We start from the raw sequence: 15,740 nt of genomic DNA, 5'->3' as shown, positions 1-15,740 counted from the left end.
CACTCTAGAAAAGAGTCATTAATCAAATTTTCTTTCTGGAAGAGATCTAATCCTAGTCCTGCAGCTGTAAATAAAGGTAGCTGTTTAACTTGTTTGGCCGTGTCAACGCTTATGCTACATGTAACCTGTTCACTTGAAAGGCTGCACTTGTTTTAAAACAAGAATACCAACTAAAAAAAGTCATACCCGGAAAACATTATAAAAGCTTTCCTTGAACAAATAAGGAGCATCCAGTTACTCTCAGGGACCGACTTTGTCCCTTCCCCTCTGCAGAAGTGTTAGCACTCTAGATAACTGTTTATTAACAAACAACAGAACATGCCAACCTCTGAGAGATTAGATTATCCTCCCCAAGTTTGCTAGTCATGAAGTTTATGTACCCTCATATTTATAGTTGGTCCATTCTGAAGCGAATGTATTTCACATCATCTACTTAATTTTAAAGATCTTTTTGATAAAACTAACCTTATTGCACATAACGTACATACTTAAATATAGTAGAAGCAGGAGCTAAATTGCCACTTAGTGACTACAAACTTACAACACAAGAAATCAAGCCTATAAAATGACTTAGATGAAGCTTCATTAAACACACACACACACACACACACACACACACACACAATGCTTCCTTGGTTTCAGAGTTTCATAATATTAAAAAAAAAAAAAGTTGCCCTATAGTTTCTACACAAAACATAAAACAGTGCCTCCCTCCGGAATAAGTGTTCAAAAAGTATTTGCTGAATAAACAAAAGAAAATTTTGTTACTTATTTTTAATAACAAGGTGTAATTCTTATGATCTAGATTGAATGAACTATGCTGATAACTACAGAAAAAACTTTTTCCAGTGGTAGTACTAATACAATGTCCTTTTACAAATATTTGCCCAACATGTCAGTGCAACTTCAGAGTAGATTACACAGTCCATGACTTTTTTCTTTTCTTCTAAATACTCATTGATTCCTTTGGACCTTTCCCCTAGTCCTACCACCATAATCCCCAGCCTCCCCAAAAAGAACCTATCTGCCATTTCCAAAATACAACCTTCCCTTAAACCAAACAGCGATTTCTTTCCTGTAGTTAGGTAAACTTGCCACCTACTGGACAAAAAAACTGTATGATTGGTCGCTTTTTTTAATTTCTAGTTAATTTAAAATAAGGACATCCATCTACAGGCAGTATCATAAACAGAGTTTCCAGATGAAAGGATGATAAGGAATACTAAGCAGCTAATTTCTAGCTTTAGACAGAACACTGAAATTGAAAACAAACCCGAATTTCCACTCTTATCAGTCAACAGATATTAATATGTTTTGAAAGGAAGAGAGTGAGGTAAACTAAAGGTTTATTTTTTCTGGAGGCAACAGTCTGACTTGGCTCAAAAGGAAACAAATTATCTTCTCACTGTGGGAGCCACTTTGAAGCCTCATACATAACTTTCATCTTAGTTTGCTTCTTGAGGTATATCTTTTAAGGAAGATAACAGTGTGTGTCTGTGTATTTTACTCTGGGTATATCTTAATTAAGGGGATTCCCTAGTGGCTCAGTAATTATCTGCCTGCCAGTGCAGGAGATGTGGGTTTGATCCCTAGGTAGGGAAGATCCCTGGGAGAAGGAAATGGAAACCCATTCCGGTATTCTTGCCTGGGAAATTCCATGGACAGAGGCGCCTGGTGGGCTACAGTCTACGGGGTCATAAAAGAGTCAGACAGGCCGCAGCTACTAAACAACAACAGAATCTTAATTATACAGACCCATATCTGCCTTATATTTTAACTTCCAAGGGAACAGAAGCTGTGTCTATTTCTGCATGATACTTCACAGTTAATATATAAACATATATAATATTTATGAAATATTAATACAAATTATATAGAAAGGCTAGAAAATATTCCTATATATGTAAAGCTCTTATAGAAACATAATTCCCTAGAGTTTAATGCAATTCTGTTTTGGTCCTATAACCAGGCTTTCAAAAGCCATCAATATAATAGGAATAACAAGCAAGATGAGACAAAGTTACAAAATGGATGAAAAGTTAAAATCCACTTTACTATTTTAGAAGTTATAGCTGCTGGAAATATAAACTGGTACACATTTTCAAGAAAGCAATGACTGTCAGATATCAAGAGTCTTAAAGAGGTAAATATATACTGATCTAGAAAATTCATTTCCAGGGCCTAGCTTGAGGAAATAACCAAGAAATTCAATGGATTGTTTTATTAAAAACATGTTCAAAGAAGTTTTAACAACATGGTAAAATGTTAAAATATAAATGTGGCAGGACTAAAATATAATGCATTTCTTCCATACAATATCACTAAAGCCATGCAGACTGTGAAAATATGTGTATATAATGCATATATGTGTGTATATATACACATTCACATACATACATCTGCATTTCTAAAGTCTTAAAGATTAAGCAGGTATTCATAAGCAGCATTTTAAAAATTGAGTAAGAATAGTTAGGTTAGCATGATAGAAACTTTACAGCAAATTCATATCCTGCTCGTAACATTGCAGAATGACATCCTCTGTATCAAAGTACTGCTATGATCTAGTAGGGAAAAAAGGTAAATAATAACTTTTACTAAAATCAAAGCCACCAGGGTAAGTGCTTTACCTTCAATTTTTTCACTTATTCTGCTTTACATTTCTGTAACAGATATTACCACTGTGCTCATTTTTAGATAAGGAATGTTGAGCAAGGTCATGGTGTTCAACAGAAGCAGAGCCAGGATTTGAACCCAAGAACTCAAACTCCAGAGCCTTTACTCTCAAACACTTCAGTTCAGTTCAGTTCAGTCGCTCAGTCGTGTCTGACTCTTTGCAATCCCATGAACTGCAGCATGCCAAGCCTCCCTGTCCATCACCAACTCCCAGAGTTCACTCTAACGCACGTCCATTGAGTCAGTGATGCCATCCAGCCATCTCATCCTCTGTTGTCCCCTTCGTCTCCTGCCCCCAATCCCTCCCAACATCAGGGTTTTTTCAAATGAGTCAAATCTTCACATCAGGTGGACAAAGTATTGGAGTTTCAGCTTCAGCATCATTCCTTCCAATGAACACCCAGGACAGATCTCCTTTAGGATGGACTGACTGGTTGGATCTCCTTGCAGTCCAAGGGATTCTTAAAGTCTTCTCTAACACCACAGTTCAAAAGAATCAATCCTTCAGCGCTGAGCTTTCTTCACACCCCAACTCTCACATCCATACATGACCACTGGAAAAACCATAGCTTTGACTAGATGGACCTTTGTTTGCAAAGTAATATCTAGGTTGGTCACAACTTTCAATCCAAGGAGTAAGCGTCTTTTAATTTCATGGCTGCAATCACCATCTGCAGTGATTTTGGAGCCCCCAAAAATTAAGTCTGACACTGTTTCCACTGTTTCCCCACCTATTTCCCATCAAGTGATGGGACTAGATACCATGATCTTCGTTTTCTGAATGTTGAGCTTTAAGCCAACTTTTTCACTCTCCTCTTTCACTTTCATCATGAGGCTCTTAAGTTCCTCTTCACTTTCTGCCATAAGGGTGGTGTCATCTGCATATCTGAGGTGACTGATATTTCTCCCAGCAATCTTGATTCCAGCTTGTGCTTCTTCTAGCCCAGAGTTTCTCATGATGTCCTCTGCATAGAAGTTAAATAAGCAGGGTAACAATATACAGCCTTGATGTTCTCCTTTCCCTATTTGGAACCAGTCTGTTGTTCCATGTCCAGTTCTAACTGTTGCTTCCTGACCTGCATACAAGTTTCTCAGGAGGCAGGTCAGGTGGTCTGGTATTCCCATCTCTTTCAGAATTTTCCACAGTTGACTGTGATCCACACAGTCAAAGGCTTTGGCATAGTCACTAAGGCAGAAATAGATGTTTTTCTGGAACTTCCTTCCTTTTTCGATGATCCAGCGGATGTTGGCAATTTGATCTCTGTTTCTTCTGCCTTTTCTAAACCAACTTGAACGTCTCGAACTTCACAGTTCACGTATTGCTGAAGCCTAGCTTAGAGAATTTTGAGCATTACTAGCGTGTGAGATGAGTGTAACTGTGCGGTAGTTTGAACATTTTTTTTGGCATTACCTTTCTTTGGGATTGGAATGAAAACAGACCTTTTCCAGTCCTGTGGCCACTGCTGAGTTTTCCAAATTGGCTGGCATATTGAGGGCAGCACTTTCACAGCATCATCTTTCAGGATTTGAAATAGCTCAACTGGAATTCCATCATCTCCACTAGCTCTGTTCGTAGTGATGCTTTCTAAGGCCCACTTGACTTCACATTCCAGGATGACTGGCTCTAGGTGAATGATCACACCATTGTGATTATCCAGGTAGTGAAGATCTTTTTTGTACAGTTCTTCTGTGTATTCTTGCCACCTCTTCTTAATATCTTCTGCTTCTGTTAGGTCCAGACCATTTCTGTCCTTTATTGAGCCCATCTTTGCATGAAATGTTCCCTTGGTAGCTCTAATTTTTTTTTGAGGACATCTTTAGTCTTTCCCATTCTGTTGTTTCCCTCTATTTCTTTGCATTGATCGCTGAGAAAGGCCTTCTTCTCTCTCCTTGCTATTCTTTGGAACTCTGCATTCAGATGCTTATATCTTTCCTTTTCTCCTTTGCTTTTCGCTTCCCTTCTTTCTGTTCACAGCTGTGTGTAAGGCTTCCTCAGACAGCCCTTTTGCTTTTTCGCATTTCTTTTCCATGGGATGGTCTTGATCCCTTCTCTCCTGTACAATGTCACGAACCTTCGTCCACAGTTCATCAGGTACTCTATCAGATCTAGTCCCTTAAATTTCTCTCTCATTTCTACTGTATACTCATAAGGGATTTGATTTAGGTCATATCTGAATGGTCTAGTGGTTTTCCCCACTTTCTTCAATTTAAGTCTGAATTTGGCAATAAGGAGTTCATGATCTGAGCCACAGTCAGCTCCCGGTCTTGTTTTTGCTGATTGTACAGAGCTTCTCCATCTTTGGCTGCAAAGAATATAATCAGTCTGATTTCAGTGTTGACCATCTGGTGATATCCATGTGTAGAGTCTTCTCTTATATTGTTGGAAGAGGGTGTTTGCTATGACCAGTGCATTTCCTTGGCAAAACTCTATTAGCCTTTGCCCTGCTTCATTCCGTATTCCAAGGCCAAATTTGCCTGTTACTCCAGGTGTTTCTTGACTTCCTACTTTTGCCTTCCAGTCCCCTATAATGAAAAGGACATCTTTTTTGGGTGTTAGTTCTAAAAGGTCTTGAAGGTCTTCATAGAGCCGTTTAACTTCAGCTTCTTCAGCATTACTGGTTGGGGCATAGGCTTGGATTACCGTGATACTGAATGGCTTGCCTTGGAAACAAACGAGATCATTCTGTCGTTTTTGAGACTGCATCCAAGTACTGCATTTCGGATTCTTTTGTTGACCATGATGGCTACTCCCTTTCTTCTAAGGGATTCCTCCCCGCAGTAGTAGATATAATGGTCATCTGAGTTAAATTCACCCATTCCAGTCCATTTTAGTTCGCTGATTCCTAGAATGTCGATGTTCACTCTTGCCATCTCGTTTGACCACTTCCAATTTGCCTTGATTCATGGACCAGACATTCCAGGTTCCTATGCAATATTGCTCTTTACAGCATCGGACCTTGCTTCTATCACCAGTCACATCCACAACTGGGTATTGTTTTTGCTTTGGCTCCATCCCTTCATTCTTTCTGGAGTTATTTCTCCACTGATCTCCAGTAGCATATTGGGTACCTACCGACCTGGGGAGTTCCCCTTTCAGTATCCTATCATTTTGCCTTTTCATACTGTTCATGGGGTTCTCAAGGCAAGAATACTGAAGTAGTTTGCCATTCCCTTGTCCAGTGGACCACATTCTGTCAGACCTCTCCACCATGACTCTCCCTTTTGGGTGGCCCCACACCACAAACACTTCCCCAAGCTCCAAAGTAACAAGGCTTGTTTATCCGTTATGATGCATTTAGTACCTACTTTTCTGAAAATTCCTTAGTATTCCTTCCTTCAAGAGGTAGAATATAATTTCCCTCTTTCTCTTTGAGTGTAGGCTGAACTTAATGGCTCACTTCTAACAAAGAGAAGAGAATTGAAGTGATCATACGTGACTTTAGAAAGTGCTTGATCTCTTGCTTTTGGGTCAATCTGAGGAAGCATCTCTGTGGAGAGGCCCATTAGACAAGGAACAATGGCATCCTGCCAACGATCCTGTGACTGAACTCTCTAGGACACAAACCCTCCAGCCCTAATCAAGCCCTCAGGTGATTCCATGCTCATGAAAGATCCTGAGTTAGGAACCATGCAGGTAAATCAATCTCCAATCCTTAATCTCAAAAACTAGATAATATAATGTTTATTGTTTTAAACTGCTAAATTTGGGATGATTTGTTAATCAGCAAAAGATAATTAACACAGAAAAGGAGCAGTTTAAACTCCCAACTTGTCACATTTTACAGCTTAAAGAAAGAAGGGAAAAGTTTAAAAATGACCTGTAACTTTCAACTACAGAGTCCTGAGCAGTTCTTTCCATGTCTGTCTGTATAGTCTGAGCATCAATTCTTTCATCCTCCAGCCTCTCCATTTTAAAAATAAGTCATCAAAATATAATCATTACCATTAAAGTCTAATATGAATGAATGAACAAATGAATGTATGTGTACTCAGTCTTGTCCGACTATTTGTGATGCCATGGACTGTAGCCCACCAGGCTAATCTGCCCATAGAATTTTCCCAGCAAGAATACTGAAGTAGGTTGCCATGTCCTCCTCCAGGGGATCTTCCTCTCGGAGGGATCAAACCCACATCCCGTGAAGCTCCGGCACTGGCAAGCAGATTTTTTTTTTTAAACCACTGAGCTACCTAGGAATCCAGGTCTAATATAACTGAAAATAATTAGATACCCTTGGGTATTTGAATGATTTTACAGTCCTGGAATAACCAAGATGGTAAAAATTCTTTACAGGTATGTAAACATACAATTGTGTCTTATACCATACCAATTTTAATGTTTTTAGCTTATTCTGGTTATTTCCTTTGTATTTTTTATTTAGAAAAGAGAATCATAAAATGTTATGGTTGAAAAGACCATATCACCTAGAGATTTTGAAAAAATTAAAGACCTGAACTGAACATCATGATCTCTTTTCCTGACTTCCATGAATCAAATATATTACACTTTAAAACCAAATATGTAACTGTGTGCTCTATTAGATACAAGTACCAAGGGAAACAGGCTTTAAAAAAATTACAGGTAGGAATCAAATGAAGGAGACATTTTATCCATTTAATGTCATATACTTTTAACAACCTATAACTTTGGAGAAGGATAAACACCTCCTATTTTAGTGATAGTAACTCTGTAACCACCAATGGTAGGGTTATTTGAGAAACACCGGCTTTATCCAATGCCCTATTTTACACATCAGGAAACTGAAGCCCAAAGACGTTAAATAATTTAACCAAAATCACATGGTAGCTTATGATTTCGAGGTTAAAAATTCTACAAAATAATCTTCTATAAAGAAGTTACAAAATGGATGAAAAGTTAAACCCATTTTACCATTTTATAAATTATAAAGTATTGATGTTTTACTTTTTAATGTCAAAGCTAAAGCAATGGTTTAAGAGTGTTCCTGAGAAATTTTAAAAAAAAATTGAAAAAAATTTTGAGCAGTGAATGGTGGGAGAACAATAAGAGGGAGTCAGTCTAAGCTTTTCTGATACAGCCAAACTAACAATGAAACTCAAAGCTGGGGTATGGTGTGTTGGGCATGTTTAGCAGGGAAAAAAAGGGTCATGAAAAGTAAGGTTTAAGAAGAATTTATCTATCAGGACAACAAGCTGGAATCAAGAGATTTAGGACCATTAAGTAAAGCTCAGTTCATCAATACTGGGAGACAGACAAATACATACAGTTGTGCAAGTCTGTAGATTTACAAAGAGAAAAGATAGACTATTTCATATGTTTTTAAACTACTGTGGTTAATTCTCTATTTTTATTTATTATACTGATACATTTCATTTAATATTATAGTTAGGTTTTATAAAATATTACTATAATGAAGATGTTTGAACCCACATTATATTCACATACCCATTCATTTATTCAACAAATAATTAACCAGCACTTACTTTGAGCAAGTAAATATTGTAGGCACTCTCTACAACACTTTCTGTTGCAGGCACCTATAGTACATCTGGTAGCACTGAATTAGGTAACAAAAAAAAAAAAAAAAAAAATTAAGCCTTCTCAATTCACATAGAACCTCTACCAAGGGTGAAATTCTTAGACAAGTGTGATATACAAAATTGCCTATATATGAAATTAGAGTAGTAATGAGTACATCCTACATTTACATGTATAAAAGCCTTTATAAGGTATGAATTTTTGATAGGGGGGTTCATAAAGGGAAAATTGTTAGCAAAATGTTTTGTTAGCAAAAAGTAGCATTTTCTTCTGAAGAAAAGAACTACGACTATTCAGATTTTCAAGGAGGTCTATGATTCCCCAAAGTTATTTTATCATAAAATTTTCTCCACATATGCATTTATGGACCATAAAAACCTATGATGAGTAAGGATCCAGAATGTACCATTTTTGAAACTGATAATCTAGCTTAGTTTTATTCATGTTTTCTGCATTTTACTTAAGCTATCCCTGGGCCAAACTCTCTTTGAGCCTGCTGATTCTTCACTTTACGGTTTATACTAAGCAAAAAACTTTCTAATCCTTAGCAGCCACTCCTAGAACAACACATCAACTGATTATTGTAGCTGGTCTTTTCTAATGGATGTTAGACAAATAACTGTCTTCCAAAAGCACTTATTAAGTAGCCTTATGTGTATGACACCATACAAGGTGAGTTAAAATGGTTAATCATCTATTTTAAACAACATTTATAACAACTGATTTCAAGGACTTGGGTTCTTTATTATCATTAGGGAATGGATCTTGAATACTCTAGAAATTGTTTTCAATTCCTGTAAAAGTACAAGGGCTATAAATGATTCTTGTTTGGCATATTTATGAGAATATTTACAGTGGAGTTCTTAACTAAAATATACTGCAACTGTAAGTCAAATTCTATTTTGATTCTAAAAGGAATATTCAAATTAACTAATTTCTTCTCCTATTACAATATATCTTCTGCACCTACCCACTGAAAAGTTCTTCAAAAGTCCCTTCCAGCTTTTAACTGCCAAGCAAGCCCAAGGACCTCCTCTTAGTTTTCACCTGACTCTACCTCTTCAAACAAATGACATTTTTGACTATCCATTATTGACCTTCTTCCCTTCATATGACTTTCACAATAATAGACTGTCTGGCCATGTTTTTTTCCTATTTTCTTCAGTTGACTTAGCCTACATCTGCACAACTCTCAAATGTGACTGTTCTTCCAAAGCATAAACCTTAGCCAGCTTCTCTCTTCATTCTCCACTCTCTGAAGAATGACAGTTAATATCCACGTACCACCATGACTTTCAATATTATTTCTGAACTAACTCAAAAATGAGCATCTCTAGGCTTGACTTAAATTTTTTTTTTTTTTTTTTTTAGGTCTAAGTTCTAATTTCCAGTTGTATGGTAAATGTCTTTGTTTGGATAACCCAGTGGTATCTAAAGGTCTTTTACCTGCAAATCTCCTTTGTTTCCTCTATCAATAACATTACACCATCCCAGGCTAGAAATCTTGAGTCATCTGTCTGTGTTCCTAGTTTAAAAAGTCATCTCTTAAGCAACCTAGAGGTCCATCGACAGATGAATGGATACAGAAACTGAAGTACATATATACAATGAAGTATTATTTAACTATAAAAAAAGAACACATCTGAGTCAGTCCTAATGAGGTGGATGGACCTAGAGTCTACTAGAGTGAAGTAAGTCAGAGAGACAATACCATATATTAATGCATCCGTATGGAAGACACAGACATAGAGAACAGACTTGCGGACACAGTGAGGGAATGTGAGGGTGGGGTGAATTGAGAAAATAGCAAGGAAGCATGTACACTACCATGTGTAAGAGAGAGCAAGTGGGCATTTGCTGAGCGACACAGGGAGCTCAGCCAGGGCTCCAAGGCAACCTAGAGGGGTGGGGTGTGGAGGAGAAGGGAGAGGGTTCAGGAGGGAGGGGATTTGTGTATTCCTGTGGCTGATTCAAGCCAGTGTGTGGCAGAAGCTGACACAATATTGTAAAGCAATTATCCTCCAGTAAAAAAAAAATTTAGAAAAGAAAGTCATATAATTTTTGAGGAAATTTTAAAATGTATGTGAAATTACCAAAAAACATATATATATATATATATATATAAAAACAGTTCATGGCCCTCCCATCCAGAACAAACTGTTATAATTTTGTTATTTATACTTGAAAGTGTTGTTTCTCCCTAAGAAACAGTACATTACAAATGAAGATAATAACACCTTTGAGAATATCCCCAGTCTTCATTCAGCATTCTATCTCTCCATGAGTTTCTGTGTATATTCTTCCAGCATATTTTGTACACTTTTACGTGTTCACATGTGTGTGCATATATCACAGCATGACATACAGTATTATTTTACATGCTTTGTGTACATAAGTGACATTATACTACATATGCCATTCTAAAATTTGCTTTTTTCATTCAAGATTTATATTCTATCCATGTTATTATAAGTAGATATAGCTATGCTTTTTACATACTTCAGATTATCCCAGGGCATAAAAATACTCCATTTTGTTAAAAAATTATCTACTGATAGGCAAATAAAGTTATTTCCATTTTTTATTTTATAAACAATGCTGCAAAAAAAGAATCTTATCTATGTTTTCTTAAGCATGCATGCTACAGTCTCACCATAGTACATACCTGCAGAGATAATTTTTAGGTCAAAGAGTAAGTGCATTTTTAATTTATTTGTTACTTTTTCCAAAGTAGCAGTTTAAGTCTAAAATACTGCTAGTAATGTGTCAGAGTTCCCATTTTTCTTCCATTCTTGTCAATACAAAATACAATTAGACTTTTTAAATGTTTGCCATCTGCTGGAAAATTTTCATTGCTGTATTAATTTGCATATACCTAATAAGGACTTCCCTGGTGGCTCAGATGGTAAAGCGTCTGTCTACAATGCGGGAGACCTGGGTTCGATCCCTGGGTCGGCAAGATTCCCTGGAGAAGGAAATGGCAACCCACTCCAGTACTCTTGCCTAGAAAATCCCACGGATGGAGAAGCCTGGTGCAGGCTACTGCCCATGGGGTCGCAAAGAGTTGGACATGACTGAGCGACTTCACTTTCACTTTTCAATAAGTACTGAGAATAAACATTTTTTCAAATACTTACTGCCCATTAACATTTCTCCTATGAATTTTCTATTCATATCCTTTGTCATCTTTCTATGACACTTTCTGTCTTACTTATGTGTAGAATGTTAACATCTAGTGTAATAACACTAATTATCTAGTGTATACTAGATAATAATTCAGACAGGTGTTCCAAATATCTTCTCCCAGCCTGCTGTTTGACTTGACTTTAGTAGGTCTATGGTATCCTCTGTCCTACAAAAATTTTAAGTTTTGATACAATCAAACTAATGTGTGCTATCACTTACAGTGTAAATAGCCCATAGAATAAAAGGGAAATCATAAAGTAGTTAAGAAATATTTAGAAATTAATTACAATAAAAATAAAACATGTGAAACTATATGCAACACAGCTAAAATAGTACTCAGATACCAGGAAATGAAAAGATTCAAAAATAAATAAGCTAAACATTCAGCAGTAAAGACGGGAAAAAAGAAAAGAAAATAATAAAAAGCAGGAAGAGTGAAACAGAAAGCAATAATTTTTAAAAATACAAAAGACTCACAAAATCAAAAATTGGTTTTGGAAAGGTTAATAAAACAGATAGACCTCTGCAAGAGTTACCAAGAAAAGAAGGTACAAATATGATACAAGAACAAAAAGGGAGAGATAACCATACATATAATACACACAAAAATAATAAATCAGGATTATGAACATTACACACTAACAAAGTTGAAATCTGAATGAACTGTATAAAGAACCTGTGTAAGTTGTATAAGGAAAAAAACTGAATAGAACAATAAGCAGCAAAGAAAATGTAGTCTTAAACCTCCTTTACACACAAAAAAATTACAGGCTTAAATGTCCTTTTAAGAAAATTCCAGCAAAACTTTAAATTAATTCTTATCTTATAGCAGAAAAATTTAAAAAGTGAAAGCAACCTAGATTATTTTATGAGCCTAGTGTGATCTTGATTCCAAAATTAGATAAAAATAATACAAGAAATTATAGTTCTCATACTACTTATGAAAGGCCCTTGCTAAGTCACTTCAGTTGTGTCCGACTCTGTGCGACCCCATAGACGGCAGCCCAACAGACTCCCCCATCCCTGGGATTCTCCAGGCAAGAATACTGGAGTGGGTTGCCATTTCCTTCTCCAATGCATTAAAGTGAAAAGTGAAAGTGAAGTCACTCAGTCATGTCCGACCCTTAGCGACCCCATGGACTGCAGCCCACCAGGCTCCTCCGCCCATGGGATTTTCCAGGCAAGAGTACTGGGGTGGGGTGCAATTCCCAGGCCCTTAACTAACAGTGAAACAAGAGCAAAATGATGTATCCTCAAATGCAAGGAGAGTTCAATGCCTAAGAATTCTTCAATTAACTGATCATATTAATGAAGAAAAATCATAACTTATCAAAGAATGCTGAATAAGCACCTGATAGGATTCCATGAAAAACTAACACAAAAGCAAAACCAATGTCCTACATGGAAATTCCTTAACCTGATATATATTATATACTAAAACCTACAACAAACACTAAACTTCGGGTTGAAACTTCAGATACGCTCTCAAGATTTAGGAAGAAAACAGGAACGCGAATGAGAATGTAAATTGGTACAGCCACTGTGGAAAACACTATGGAGGTTCCTCAAAAAAGTAAAACTAGAACTACCACATGATCCAGCAATTTCACTCCTGGGTATATATTCAAAGAAGACAAAAGCATTAATTCAAAAAGATACACGCTCCCCAATGTTCACAGCAGCATTATTTACAACAGTGAAGATACAAAGCACTCAAAGTATCAATCAACCTACAAATGGATAAAGAACATGCAGTGTGTTTATGGAGACAAACAGACACACACACACACATACACACACATATATATACAGGAATACTGCTGCTACTGCTAAGTCGCTTCAGTCGTGTCTGACTCTGTGCAACCCCATAGACAGCAGCCCACCAGGCTCCCCCATCCCTGGGATTCTCTAGGCAAGAATACTGGAGTGGGTTGCCATTTCCTTCTCCAATGCATGAAAGTGAAAAGGCAAAGTGAAGTCGCTCAGTCGTGTCCGACTCTTAGCAACCCCATGGACTGAAGCCTACCAGGCTCCACCGTCCATGGGATTTTCCAGGCAAGAGTACTGGAGTGGGGTGCCATCCTCAGCCACAAAAAAGGAATGAAATTTTGCCATTTGCAACAACATGGATGGACTTGGACTGTTATTATGCTTGGTGAAATAAGTCAGAGAAAGACAAATACTGTATATCACTTATATAAGAAATGCAAAATAATTAAACTAGTTATTTTAACAAAAAGAAACAGACCTAGATATACAGAAAACATACCAGTGGAGAATGGAGAGGGGGAGGGGCAAAACAGGAGTAAGGGTCTAAAAGAGGTACAAACTACTATGTACAAAATAAATAAGCTGTTATAAAGCACAGGAAACATAGCCAATATTTTACAATACCTATAAATATAGCATAACCTTTAATAATTATGAATCACTATTGTATATCTGAGACATACAATGTGTAAGTTAACTACACCTCATTTAAAAATTTTTCTAATTAAAAAAAATTTTAAGAGAAAATCCATTACAAAAAAAAAAACAACAAGAAATGCCAATTAATATAACTACTCTCTAGCATACTAGAGTTGCTTGATCAACATCTTAAGAAATAAAAAAAAAGAAGATGATTGGAGATTAGAGAGAAGAGGGCTGAGTTGTCCCAGCTGAGACTATCCTAGGCCATTAAGCTCCCAACTGATCCACAGACAACCACAAACAGGAGAATGAAATGTGGCAGATGTCTATCAGGGAGAACTGTGCAGCAGTTAGAAACAACAGACTGGATACATACAAAGCAACATGAGTGGGTACTAAGAACAGTAAAAACATACTTACTAAAAAAACAGATTAAGACACATGATACCATTTCTATAAACTTTAAGTTTATACAACAGGATATATATACAGTTGTTCAGTCACTAAGTCATGTCCAACTCTTTGCAACCCCATGGACTACAGCACGCCAGGTTCTCTGTCCATCACTATCTCCCTGAGTTTACTCAAACTCATGTCCATATATACAGTTAATACACTAAAAACTACCCATTAATCAAATTAAATTTGATGGCTATGAGGGAGGAAAATTGGATTTTTACATAAATAAAAGTGATAAAGAGGAATAAACAAATCAATTAAAAAATAAAGTATGAAACATGGATCTATTAATATTTTACTTTTCTATAAAAAGCTAGCTGTCCTAATATAATTTATTGAATAATTCTTCCTTTCTGTAAGCCCAGTCTATTATATACCAGGCATAAATGTATGCTTACTGCGTTTCTGGGCTCTCTAATCTTCTATTCTACCCAACTACTCATCTGTGGGCCAATATCACATTCAAAAATTTTATATAATTTTATGCATAGGAGGGTAAGTACCACATATTTTGTTCTTTTGCAGTATAGACTACTTTTGGATCTCTATCCACAAGTTTGTCAATTCCACCAAAAAAAGGTCCTCTTAGAATTTTGACTGGAATTGTATTGAATTTATACATGACTCTTGAGAGTCCCTTGGACCGCAAGGAGATCCACCCAGTCCGTTCTGAAGGAGATCAGCCCTGGGATTTCTTTGGAAGGAATGATGCTAAAGCTGAAACTCCAGTACTTTGGCCACTTCATGCGAAGAGCTGACTCATTGGAAAAGACTCTGATGCTGGGAGGGATTGGGGGCAGGAGGAGAAGGGGACGACAGAGGATGAGATGGCTGGATGGCATCACCCACTCGATGGACATGAGTCTGGGTGAACTCCGGGAGTTGGTGATGGACAGGGAGGCCTGGCATGCTGCAGTTCACGGGGTGGCAAAGAGTTGGACATGACTGAGAGACTGAACTGAACTGACGAGAAAAATTAACAGCTTTACCATGTCCAGTTTTCCATGTGTTTATGGATTAAAGATTAAAGGAACCAATAAAATCGGTTTGGTCTGTTTTTCTATTGTTTCTTAAGGAAGTTGTTGTATCTCTTCATTTAGTTATGTCCCTCCATAAAGTAAAGTTCTTATTTTCATACAGGTATTGCATATACCTGTACCTAATTAAATTTTTAAAACTATGTGAATGGGGTCTTTTTTGTCTCATTGCTCTGGTATCACAGCAAGCCTGATGAGCCTTCTAAGCAATTTAAAAATCTATTTGTTGTTGTTGTTAAGTTGCTCGGTAGTTGTGGTGCACAGGCTTAGTTGCTCTGCTGCTTGAGGGATCTTCCTGGACCAGGGATTGAACCCATGTGCCCTGTACTATTCTTTACCACTGGACTACCCAGGGAAGTTTGAAATAGTGTATTTTGAATGATACTGATGTTTCCAGACATTGTTGAGATTCTGCTATGACAGTTAAAAACTGACCTGAATATAACTGGAAAAAAATA

The 15,740-nt window shown here is 36.9% G+C and overlaps 1 protein-coding gene across 5 annotated transcripts in view; it reads right to left on the bottom strand.

The window, feature by feature from the left end:
* Positions 1 to 15,740, bottom strand: part of ELF2 (E74 like ETS transcription factor 2) — a 98,275-nt gene that overhangs the window by 20,772 nt on the left and 61,763 nt on the right. The gene's annotated exons all lie outside the window — the stretch shown is intronic.

Source organism: Budorcas taxicolor, chromosome 17, assembly GCF_023091745.1.
Source record: "Budorcas taxicolor isolate Tak-1 chromosome 17, Takin1.1, whole genome shotgun sequence".
NCBI lineage: Eukaryota > Metazoa > Chordata > Mammalia > Artiodactyla > Bovidae > Budorcas > Budorcas taxicolor.
The sequence above is the reverse complement of the archived record's forward strand: the minus strand, read 5'-3'. Positions and strand labels throughout refer to the sequence as shown.